This window comes from Callorhinus ursinus, unplaced genomic scaffold, assembly GCF_003265705.2.
Source record: "Callorhinus ursinus isolate GAN/ISIS: 27379988/994484 unplaced genomic scaffold, GSC_fseal_2.0 scaffold7, whole genome shotgun sequence".
Lineage (NCBI taxonomy): Eukaryota > Metazoa > Chordata > Mammalia > Carnivora > Otariidae > Callorhinus > Callorhinus ursinus.
In genome coordinates, this window is record NW_027397069.1 from 58985041 (window position 1) to 58997205 (window position 12165).

Below are 12165 nucleotides of genomic sequence, written 5' to 3' on the forward strand. Positions count from 1 at the left end.
CATAATTAAATTGGTGAAAAATATAGTTCAATGTAAAAGTAGGTTGAGTTCAGGAAAACATTTAGTTCAATAAGTTGACATGATAACCCCCAAACAGATACTTTGGCGACTGGGAGTCTGTTTCACTGAAGTCTCGCATATGCATAGAAAATGCTTCATGGGGCGCCTGGGTGGCTCAGTTGGTTGGGCGGCTGCCTTCGGCTCTGGTCATGATCCTGGAGTCCCGGGATTGAGTCCCGCGGCGGGCTCCCTGCTCAGCAGGGAGTCTGCTTCTCCCTCTGACCCTCCTCCCTCTCATGCTCTCTATCATTCTCTCTCTCTCAATAAATAATAAAAATCTTAAAAAAAAAAAGAAGAAAATGCTTCATGGTTATTTTTCAAACAGTAAGCCACCCTGCTTTTGATGATTATAAAAGACCGTTGGAATAAGACATAGGTGCTCGGGGTCCATGTCCCATCCACTCCACCCTGCCCTGTGCCCCAGGAGCTGATGAATGTGAACCACATCAGAGGTTTCCCTTGTGCTCTGGCTTCCCGATGGGTCAGCCAAAGGGGAGCACAGGCAGGACATGGAGGTGAGGAGCAGAATGAGGTCTGCACCATTCATTCCCCAGGCTGCTTCCGGGTTCAGGGCTGGCTGCACCCCTTCCCCCAAGTAACAGTCATGGTGCCCACTGGACTCCCTAGCTTACTCTCTGGGCTCAGCTAACTTCTCCTTCCCTTGCCCTCAGGCCTAGAGGTGGTAAGGGTGCCTACTCTTACTAGCCTTTATCCTCCTAGCCTTTATCATGCCTGGTGGTCTCCCAGTCTTTGCCCTCAACTTTGTAAATAGTCATCCTATTACATTCTTTTTAAATTACTTAAATTAATTTAAATTTAAATTATTACATTTAAAATATTGAGTATGTCATTTGTTTTCTTCTGAGATTCTGACTGATATATCAATGTAAAAAATGGTACCATTAAAAAAAGGTGGTTATAAGATTTTATAACTAATTATTCATTTATCAAACATTGATTGGGTGACTTGTACTTGCCAGACACTCCTACTAGGCAGAGGGGATATGGAAGTAAACAAAATCCCTGGTCTTAGGGAGTTTTCAGTCTAGTTGGGGGTGGGGGAGAAGAATAAAATAAACAAATACACAAGAATAGACGTCAGGAAGTAACAAGTTATATGAAGAGAATAGAGTGCGCTGAAGGGGACAGGGAGGGCTAGGGCAGGGTATGTGCCATAGTGGGCCTGTGTTATATAGCAATGTATCTCTGATAGAGTCACATTTGAGCTGAGATTGCAAGGTGGTAACCAGATGCCCTCTGTGAATAACTTACAGAAGAGAATTCCAGGCAAAGGAATGAACAAGCGAAAAGGGCCTCAGGCCAAGTCGTGCCAGGTGTGTATAAGGAATGGCCAGGAGGCCAATGTGGCTTGAGTAAACTGAGTCAGGAAGAGAGGGCAAGACATGGGACCAGAGAAGCAGCGATTGGGTGGGTGGTGGGAAGATCAGGTGACGCTTTCAAGATCACTGGGAGTACTTTGGGTTTAAGTCAGAGTAAAATACTGTGTAAATAATCGAAGATTACCCAATGGGATGAAAACACAGTGGCTATTCAAAGTTCCACATAGCAAAGGAGTCAGCCACCATCACTTGTCTTTGGCAGAGCCTCAAAGGCAGGCTGACGAGTTGGAGGAGATGGAAAGCTTTATAGGAGAAGAAAAGGAAGGCTGCAGCTGTGCCCTGACTAGAGGCTGTTGGTACAGGGAAGCTGTGGGCAGGCTGACTAGAAGTGGGGCATCCCATCTGACTAGTTATGGGAGCACATCTGGTTTCTCTGGTGGGTCTTAAATTGAAAATGAGGAGAAAAATTAGGGAAGCTGTCAGTTATTGATTAAATTCTGACCCCTTGAGGCTGATTGCTTCAGAGGCTATGGTGTCGCTTCCCAGTTGCTGTCTGTTGTGGGTCTGAGTTGTATTTTAATATGTGGTCTGTCTGTTGCTTGTGTGTATGTCCATCCACCTCTCAATATAAAAGCATGAAAGGCTTTGAATATGGGGGTGCTGTAACCTGACATATTTTAAGAACATTAAATATCCAAACTGAGATGTAAAATTAGCCAGTTGGGCATATAATCCTGGATTTCAGTGGACAGGTCCAGATGGGAAAGATAAAAGTGGGAGTTACTGGCACGCTGGCGTGTGTGAAGTCAGAGTCAGAATGAAATCATTTAGGGAGGGATTGTAGATAAACAAGACAATGGAGCCAGGGACTAGCCCGCAGGGCATTTAGAGGTCAGGGAGATAAAGGAAGACTGAGCAAAGGAGGCTGAGTGGGGTCCCAGTGATGAGAACAACCAAGGGAGTGTGGATACTGGAGGCCAAGTGCAAAAAGTGTTTTAAGAAGAAGGGACCGATGAAATGTTTCAAATGCTGCTGACAAGTCAAGAAAGTCGAGAATAGGTCATTTGGGCAAAGGGAAGTCACTGGTTATCTTTACAAGAACTGTTTCAGTGGAGTCAGGGGACAAAAGCCTGAAGGAATGAATGGGAGGAGAGAAACTGGAAGACAAAAGGCATAGACATTTTCAAAAAGTTTGCTGTCAATGGAGTGACATCTAGAGAAATACCTTGTTGATTTTTAAGATGAGTCTTTGTAAGGGCAAAATTACTCCTATTATGAAGTAGGATTTTACCAAACATAAAATTTCAACACAGAAATTATCATAACATTTCATTAGAAAAAATACACAAAGTGCCATGAAATATTCAAGTCAGGTATTCAATGAGTTCCAATGAGTTTCTTTATTAACTAATGGAAATTAAGTCCAGTATCACTTAGGTTTTGGCAGTCCTCAGGTCATTTACTCCAACAGCATTAGTATATATATTACACAAAGTTTTGTTTCTTTATTAAAGTTTGCTGCGGACTGAACGTGTCCCTCAAAATTTATACATGGAAGCCCTAACCCTCAGAGTGATATTTGGAGGTGGGGACTGTTGGGAAGAAATTAGGTTTAGATGAGGTCATGGGGGTGGGGTCCTCATTTGGGGATTAGTATCCTTAAAAGAATAGGGGCTCTCTCTCTCTCTTTCTCTCAGTCTCTCCACACACATGCACCAAAGAAAAGCCATGTGAGCATATTAGCAAGAAGGCAGCAGACCGCAAGCCTGAATCTGCCGGCACCTTGATCTTGACTTCCAGCCTCCAGAACAATGAGAAATAAATGTCTGTTGCTTATACCACCCAGTATGTTATATTTTGCTATAGCAGCCTGAGCTAAGACTGAGTTGATCATATGTAATACTTATTCTGTACTTCTAATCTATACTGGCTAACTTTAAAAAATAAGTTATTCATAAAAGTCCCACGTATGGCATTGTAACTGCATACCTTGAGTTCCTCCTACATGCTATGGCCCATGCAGGTTTGATTAAACAAGCCAGCACTGGTTGCTAGAGCCAGGATCTTTGAAGTATGAATAAAGATGAAAGTTAGGTGTCCAGAGCTTACCCTTAGCTCTGGAACCCACTCCTACACTTGGTCTGACAGAGGGTGAAGAGGTCCAGCACCACGTTTAGGTCTTCTGCGGACCAAACTTTGGGCAGAAATGGATGGTTTATGGGAGAAACGGGAAAAGGAGAGAGGAAGAAAAGCTTCCCTGGTAGATTTTTCTAGTTAACATCCTTTTTCAACTTCACTTCATATTTATAGTAGATGCTCACAAGCTGACTGCCTCAAGCAAGCACAGCTTTTTAAGTGTAAAACCCCCCAGAGTGGCATCCTTAAAAATTATTAGCTAATACCAAAAAAATATTACCTAATACATATGGGGTTCTTACTGTTTGTGAAGACTTATTCTAAACCCCTCACATGTATCGGCTGGTTTTATACTGGCAACAAAGTTTTCATGTAAGAACTATTATGCCTGTCATTTTACCTCCGAGGACACGAGGCACACAGAGGTTACGGAACCAGTGGAAGGTTAGGCTGGTAGTGGCAATGCCCGTATTTGAACCCAAGAAGCCCATCTCGAAGACCAAGCCCATGACTGCTATCGTCTACTTCTAAAGGAAGAACATTCAGGGTAGCAGGCATCAGCACTCACACCAGAGACACACAGAAGCTCAACTGAGATTATAAAAGACATAATTACTGCAAAAACAGAGCTGGCAGGGACCGCAGAGGCAGAACAAAGGAAGCTAAAAACAAGCATTTTGAGAATTCCTTTACAGATCCAACGTATTCATAGAATTCTATATATAAACTTATACATATAAAAGTATGAAAGTATTACATAAGGTATAAAATCTGTATGATATTCACATCAATCAAGTTATAGAAGTATTATGTGTTACATGTACAAATACATAATAATAGGTGTATGAATATAATACCTGCATTATGTAATATAACAGCATATCATATGTCAGATCCCAATGAGCCCATTAAGTGGAAGCTACAGTAGCCTCTGAGAAGGGGTTCATTGAGAGGCAAAACCAGGGTGGTTTTATAGAAATAGTAAACCCTCTGCTAAGTAAACAGAGACACACACACAAAAATGACTTCAGGGTCAATCTCTCCAAACTTAACACTGGCTTTCCCAAGGGGTAGTCCTACAAGGGACTTTTCCTTCTTTAAATCTCTCAGAATTCTTGATGATGAACATGTGTTACTTTTAGATTTTCGGATTGGTTTCATTATTCTGTATTTTGAAAGATAAAGCCAAATAAAGTGAGTGCATTCTTTATTAGTCAATGCAACTATACTGTAATGAGTGCTTTGGTCTGCAACTGCAGGTTTTATTTTTAGGTTTGACTGGGCTTTCACTTAGGCAAAAAAAAAATGACTTCTGTTCTCAGAAATAAAGTAGTTGTAGTTATATTTGAAAGATAATGTTCATGCTGCCCTTTTCTCAATTATCCCAAACAGATTAAAAAAAACAAAACAGATTCTACTATAAACATGATAGAACAAAATATCTTCTAAAAATCTTTGTTATAATGGAACAGAGAAAGAAAATGCAGTGCATGGAGAAAGGCACTGAGTGTTCATCTTCTTTGGAAAGTTTGGCACATTGAAAAACCAACCCCAAAGATATTCTGGGACCTCCTCGGGCTACCATGGTGCCCTTAGACTGGTCAACAAGTGGTACCGAGTATGGAGTCTGTCCCTGATGTGTTTAAACTTGGACAGCTCTCTTAATTTCCATGGTCTGTTTTTTTGTATCCCGAAACAGACATAGTGATTAATATAGGCTACTTTCACGGGGACTCAAAAGAGACACAAATGAGAATAATGAAAACATCTAAATCACATGATAGTAAGTATCACATGTTCACATCAGGATGCCGAGATCCAAAAATCATCCTTTAGCACTATGCAGATGTGGGTTAAGAGTGAATCTTAAGGTAATCTTTGTTCCTATCATTAAATGTTTTCATTTTGTGAAGGCAGAAACTTTCACACAGTTTTACACCACGAAGATGGTTTTATTTTGTACCACCTTTTTTCATATCTACCTTTTGGTGCCAGAAATGTACAGATATGTGCTGTTACTTAACAAGTATTTAGAATTGTCTGTCTCTCTTAAGACAATGACTTGTGCTTTACAGTAACAGAATTCAAAAAGACAAAAAGCTTTCCATTCTCAGAAAAAAAATAAATAAATAAAAAGAGAAGAAAAAAAGAAAAAAGTTTCCATACTCACCGAAATTGAATTTTTGCATGCTTATTATTTTGGTGTGATAAGCTGCAGGGAACTACCATTTCACTAATTCTGAACCTTCAATTTTGGCACACTCATCGGCTAGCCAGTGATCCCCCATGTCAACACTGACAATGGTACAAAATTTTAAAAGTAATAACTAGTGTTTGTGTTTCATGTAATAGCCTATGTCATCTGAATTCTACCGCATGAAATGGGTTTGGTTCACTCAGCACACAAAAATTTTCCTTTCTTTGTATCCAATAAGATTAGGGTTCTTGAGGTATAATTTCTACTTTCCTATAGAATGGTATGTTTATTCTCTACTATATATTATAGAGAATTAACCTAATCTGATCATACAAAAAATGATTACAGAGATCAAATATTTAACTCACTAGGTACATGGTCAATTTTGATATCATAAAGGTATCAGAATGAGCCCCTTTCAATCAGAAGTTTGCAGACACTTCAAGTGTACATACTAAATAATTGCATAAAATACTTACAGGCTCTAGACATCTATATGCTAGGTATCCATACTCAAATACCTATATTTGAGGTCATGTTCTCTTAATAAAGTATACATAAAACTCAATTTACCCCGGTTAGAAATTATTCAAGGTAAAAAAAGGAATGGGATCTTAATATAAAATAGGCTTTAGCTCTTACCTATTTTCCTCTTAACAGAAATAAAAATGTTTAATATTAATTAATATCTATATACTACTAAGAGTGAGAAAAGATGGTGTTATGTTTGACAGTTAGGGAACCTAATATATAGGAAATTAAGAATCTTCTTCCAGGTTAGAGGCCTGTCTGGGTGCTGATTGTTCCTTTATCACAGCACACAGCATTCTGTATTGTTAGCTGTGATCGTTTGGTGGAAATCACCTAAAGATACACTTTCAGAGTTAGTGTGCCTTCTTCAGTGTAGCTCCCTCATCCCCAGCTCTCAGCAGAATTCCTGGCATATAGTGAATGTTCAATAAACAGCTGTTGAACATAGATGCATTGTGCAAGAGCTGGAGTAGTCTTGATCATCTTCCTGGAACCCTTGTTTTGTTCACCTATACTAATATATTTTTTGGCTTGATATATAACGGGAAAATTTAATAGAAGAAGAAGAGAAGGAATCCCTTTATTCCTGGTTTTGTTTGTTTTTTCATATACAAGAATAGGTGAAACAATGTTGCCGTTGGCAAAGTGTGCCATTTAATTATGATTCTGGATATTATTTATTTTCAGTCATGTGGAATGACAGAAGATTGTAAAACTCAGGGAAAAGAGAAAGGCTTCGTAGGGGAAAAAAATCTCTCTCTATATTCAGACACTGGCTCCGGCACTTATTAGCAGAGAACTTTGGGGAAATAAATTCTTTGAGCCTCAGAGATCTCATTTGGAAATTGACATATAAATCACAGGTTTCGATGAGATATGATTGTGAAGCTCCTAACACAGTGTCGGGCTCACAGAGGATACTCAAATATGGTAGAGCTTGCTATTATGATTACTCTCTTACCCTTGGCCTATGGAATAATCCTTTTGGACTTCTCTGGGTTGGGTTAGAAAAGAGGGCAGGAGGAGTAACAGTGACCTGAAATTTCCTCGAAGCCCTTCTTGTCTTCCGGCAATCTGCTGTCTGCTCTTGATTCAGTCCAGCCTAGCTGCAGAGGATCTTTCCGCGAAAGCTAATTGTTACCACTCAGTGGGACACCACAGAGGAGTGCCCATCCTCTCAGAGAAAGTGTTATTTTACCCATCTCTGCCAATACTAAAGACAACCAAATACAACAGCTTCCAAGTGGTCGATTTAGGCAGAGATTTAAGGTTGGCTCTATTTCTCAGGTTCCCCATCCAGAAAATGAGTTATATGCTTCACGCACTTTAAAAACCACTCCCAACTGGAATGTTCTACGTGCATTTGTAAAGGATGGAGATTGTGGAATCAAGCTGAAACAAGGGAGGATAACAGTGATAGAGAATAAAGCAGTGAGGTAAAAATCATGACACCAAGAGTAGATTTTCCATGGGAGTGCCTCCAAGGCCACAAGCAGCTGGGACAAAGATGGTATGACAAAGAGAGGTTAACAGCTCTGCTTAGCTGTCTGTATTCTTCCTATTCTAATTTTCCTCTTTGTACCACAGATTTCAATGTGTGAGGAAATTGAATTTATTGATGTACCCAGTAAATGACTAAACCCATTTGTCTGGGAAGCTATTGATATCCACAGTCATGGCAGAATGGTGTGTCCTTCTGTGCTCCCACTGAGCTTTGTTGAGTAGAAGGAAAAGCCCTTTTCAGTCCTCCATTTTGTTTTTTTTAGAGATTATTTATTTATTTATTTAACAGAGAGAGACAGAGTGAGAGAGGGAACACAAGCAGGGGGAGCGGGAGAGGGAGAAGCAGGCTTCCCTGCAGAGCAGGGAGCCCGATGCGGGGCTCGATCCCAGGACCCTGGGATCATGACCTGAGCCGAAGGCAGACGCTTAATGACTGAGCCACCCAGGCGCCCCTCAGGCCTCCATTTTAATGCAACAAATTATGTCTGTTCTCAACAAAATGTGGGCTTCTGAAGTCCCATCTGACAGTTGAGCTGTGCGTGAGTGGCCCCTCTCTGAGTGGCAGGGAAGGTACCAGCATGACAGTGAGATCTGCATGTGGCCAGCAGATTAGCTCCCTTCTATGCATGGCCACCCCAGGGGATCCAGGGATGAGAACTGGGGTACCCTTGTTATCATTGGTGTCTGCCCTTTGAAGCAGGCTGCCTTCCTGCACAGAAGATGCATGAAGACAGAGTGACTGGATCCACTCTTTAGAATAGAGTCAATCTATTCCCAGCCAGGTCACAACATCGGGAGGCAGGAGCAATATTATAGAACATCCATATGGGCATTGCATAGTACCTGAGGTGAAACAAATAAGCACCTAAATGTATGTATTATCTCTGCAGTGGATATAGATACTCATGTATTGAATAAAACGAATAGTCATTTAAAATCTTTAATCACAACTATGTAACTTAAAAAATATAAATGGATACAGTATTATAAGAGTATAATTATGAAAATGTGAGAATTTAGGATGTATATATGTATACATTCATATATACGTGTGTGTGTGTAAAGTTTATGTTAGTAAGTTGTTTGTTTTGTTTTGTCATAAAACATGTGAAGAGTATTCTAAAATTTGTCAAATGTGGGGATACCTGGGTGGCTCAGTCGGTTAAGTCTCTGCCTTAGGCTCAGGTCATGATCCCAGAGTCCCAGGATCAAGCCCCGCATTGGGCTCCCTGCTCCGCGGGGAGTCTGCTTCTCCCTCTGTCCTTCACCCACTCATGCTCTCTCTCTCACTCTCGCTCTCTCTCAAATAAATAAATAAAATCTTTTAAAAAAAAGAATAAATAAAAAAACAAAATTTGTCACATGTGAAATTGAGAGCATTCTATAAACAACAAGTAAAATGCCTAAAATGGTATATATGTCTACAACATAGTGAGGTAAAAGACAGTGAGTGAAGGAACGTATATAATGTGTTAAGTACATTGTCTGCCAATTGTGTTTGATGAAATTCCATTATCGTTAGCAGTAGCAGTTATGAATAAGTAAAGAAATGGGAAAAGTATGTATTTGCATGTGCTTATATAAACTAGCTAATAAGTGACGACCATTTCCAGACTAAAGTGAAGCAGAGTTGGATATTTCCTCTTCTTGGTCCCATAATACTGCACATACTTTGTTGTACCACATCATATTCTATTGCGATCATTTACTTATAGGGCTCTCCTTCCCATTAGACCATATGAGCTTTGATAGAAAGAACTATATCCTATTATCTTTGCATCCCTAACACATAGTGATACCCAGCACAAGTATGAGCTGGATACATTTTTAATGCATGCAAAATAAAATCTCATTATCATGTCCTAGAAGTAATAAGCAGAGGGGGAGTTTACAGGCATAATGGTTCCTAAGGTTAGCCAATTTATATGTGAAGAGTTACAAGACAGTATAGAAAAAACAATTAATTTTGAAATGGTAGGGAAAGTGACCCTTTATGGGGCGGAGAAGGATTCTTTAATCTCTTAAAATGAAATCTAACAATATTATTTGTGATATTAGAAATAACACTCATATTGTGCTTTGTTTTATAGAACTCTTTCATAAGAATGATGCAATATGAGAATCATTAATTTTTCTTATTTTGCACATTAGGAAACTAAGTCTTAATAAAACCTGTTTGATTTGATTAAGGTCATAAAACTAGAAATGGCAGAATTGGTAATCAAACTCAGATCTTGTAACTTTTAAGACCAATGGTCTCCAACAAGATATGGAATATATCAAGCATTATGGGACACTTATCAGTTATCCTAGGGATGATCATGGCCTAGAATGACTAGGGCTGAACTTCATCTAGAAAATTCCACAACAACTTAGATGACCATTAAATGAAATGAACTTATGGCAGAGCTGTGTGTGTGTGTTGTGTGTATGCATTTTTTTATTTTTTATTTTTTATTATTATTTTTTTATTGAGAGAGAGAGAGAATGGTAGAGAGAGAGCATGAGAGGGAAGAAGGTCAGAGGGAGAAGCAGACTCCCTGCTGAGCAGGAAGCCCGATGTGGGACTCGATCCCGGGACTCCAGGATCATGACCTGAGCCGAAGGCAGTCGCTTAACCAACTGAGCCACCCAGGCACCCTGTATGCATTTTTTTTTAAAGATTTTATTTATTTATTTGAAAGAGTGAGTGAGAGTGAGAGCACAAGTAGGGGGAGGAGCAGAGGGAAAGGGAGAAGCTTCCCGCAGAGCAGGGAGCCTGATGTGGGGCTGGATCCCAGGACTCTGGGTTCATGACCTGAGCGGAAGGCAGACACTTAACCAACTGAGCCACCAAGGCCGCCCCTGTATTTTGTTTTTAATATTCCTCTTATCAGACCTCTTGTGGGTATAGAGTGTTACTCTGAGCTTATAAATAGGAAGGCTCAAATGAGTTTAAGTGTCTTTTTTTTTTTAAGATTTATTTATTTATTTGCAAAAGAGAGAAAGAGAGAGAGAGATTGGGAGGAGAGGCAGAGGGAGAGAATTTTCAAGCAGACTCCTGGCTGAGCTCAGAGCCAGACATGGGGCTTGATCTCAAGACCCATGAGATCATGACCCGAGCTGAAACCAAGAGTCTGATGCTCAACTGAATGAGCCACCCAGGCACCCCATGATTTTTAGTGTCTTATTTCTTAAAGTAAATTATGGCAATTATACCAATTGGCAAATAAAATATCAAGAAATGGCTTCTGGGGTCCCTGGCTGACTCAATTGGTAGAGCATGTGACTCTTGATTTCAGGGTCATGAGTTCAAGCCCCACATTGGGCCTAGAGCTTACTTAAGAAAGAAAAAAAGAAAGAAAGAGAGAAAGAAAGAGAGAAAGAAAGAGAGAAAGAAAGAAAGAAATGGCTTCAAACTAACTGATGGTCCAGTTTATATGTATTAAAGTTGCCACAGCCTTGTTCAAAAGAGAGCTTTGTTATGCTAGCACTTACCCAAAACTCAGGACTAGAAGAAAATTTAATTATTTATTCCTAGATAGTGCCGATAAAACTAAATGTAATTAAATGCCACTGTTCTTTAAAGAATTATAAACATAACTGAACTCCATATTTAACTAAAATAGAGATGTTAGTTAAACAAACAGACCCAGAGCCCTGGTTCTCTTATGCGTTCTAATTATGTTCAGTCTTGTAACCCAGAGATTTCCACATGTCTCCATTTCATGTACTCTGTAGATTGTATCTTCACAGAAAATTTAAGAGTTTTCTGACTGACAAAATAAAGTAGGCTGGCAGTTGAAAAGAAAGTCACGTCTGGCTTCTGACAGGATTTCAGCATTAGAAGAGTCTCTCCCACCTTTGTATAAATGCCAGGCCTCAAAAAGCCATTCAACCTCTCTCTCTCTCTTTTTTTTTCCTGACTGCACTGAGACAAGCCAGCACTATAAAGGTATGGCAGGGGAGGGAATGGGTCAAATTACACACAATTGCAGTGAGACTCACTTTTACCAACATCAGCCAAAGGTGTGCACTAACAACAAAGCATCACCTAATAGGAGTTAAGAGCAATGATTCAAGACACAAGTCACTGAAGAGCAAGGTTAGGTTGGGTGGGTTTTATATAACGAATGTGGAAGCATATGGGCCAAATGCCAATTTTTGGCTCATAAATATATGCAGGAAACTTGAACAATGAAGTGTACCATGGGGAGCAAATTAATCCAAAAATGGCCTAATTCTTAAACTATTTGTGTAAAGAAATTTTATAAAGACACTTAAAAGACTTTAAGAAATAATGAATTAATTCAAGAAAAAGGAGATGAACAATATTGTTTCTAAAGGATGGAATTATAGTAAGAGAAAGAACATGTTGATAATCATATGTGCATTTGTAATTCATTTACTTGGAACAAT

At 39.6% G+C, this 12165-nt stretch overlaps 1 protein-coding gene across 1 annotated transcript in view; it reads right to left on the bottom strand.

The window, feature by feature from the left end:
* FREM2 (FRAS1 related extracellular matrix 2) overlaps positions 1-12165 on the bottom strand; it is a 155498-nt gene that overhangs the window by 63059 nt on the left and 80274 nt on the right. The window lies entirely within an intron of this gene.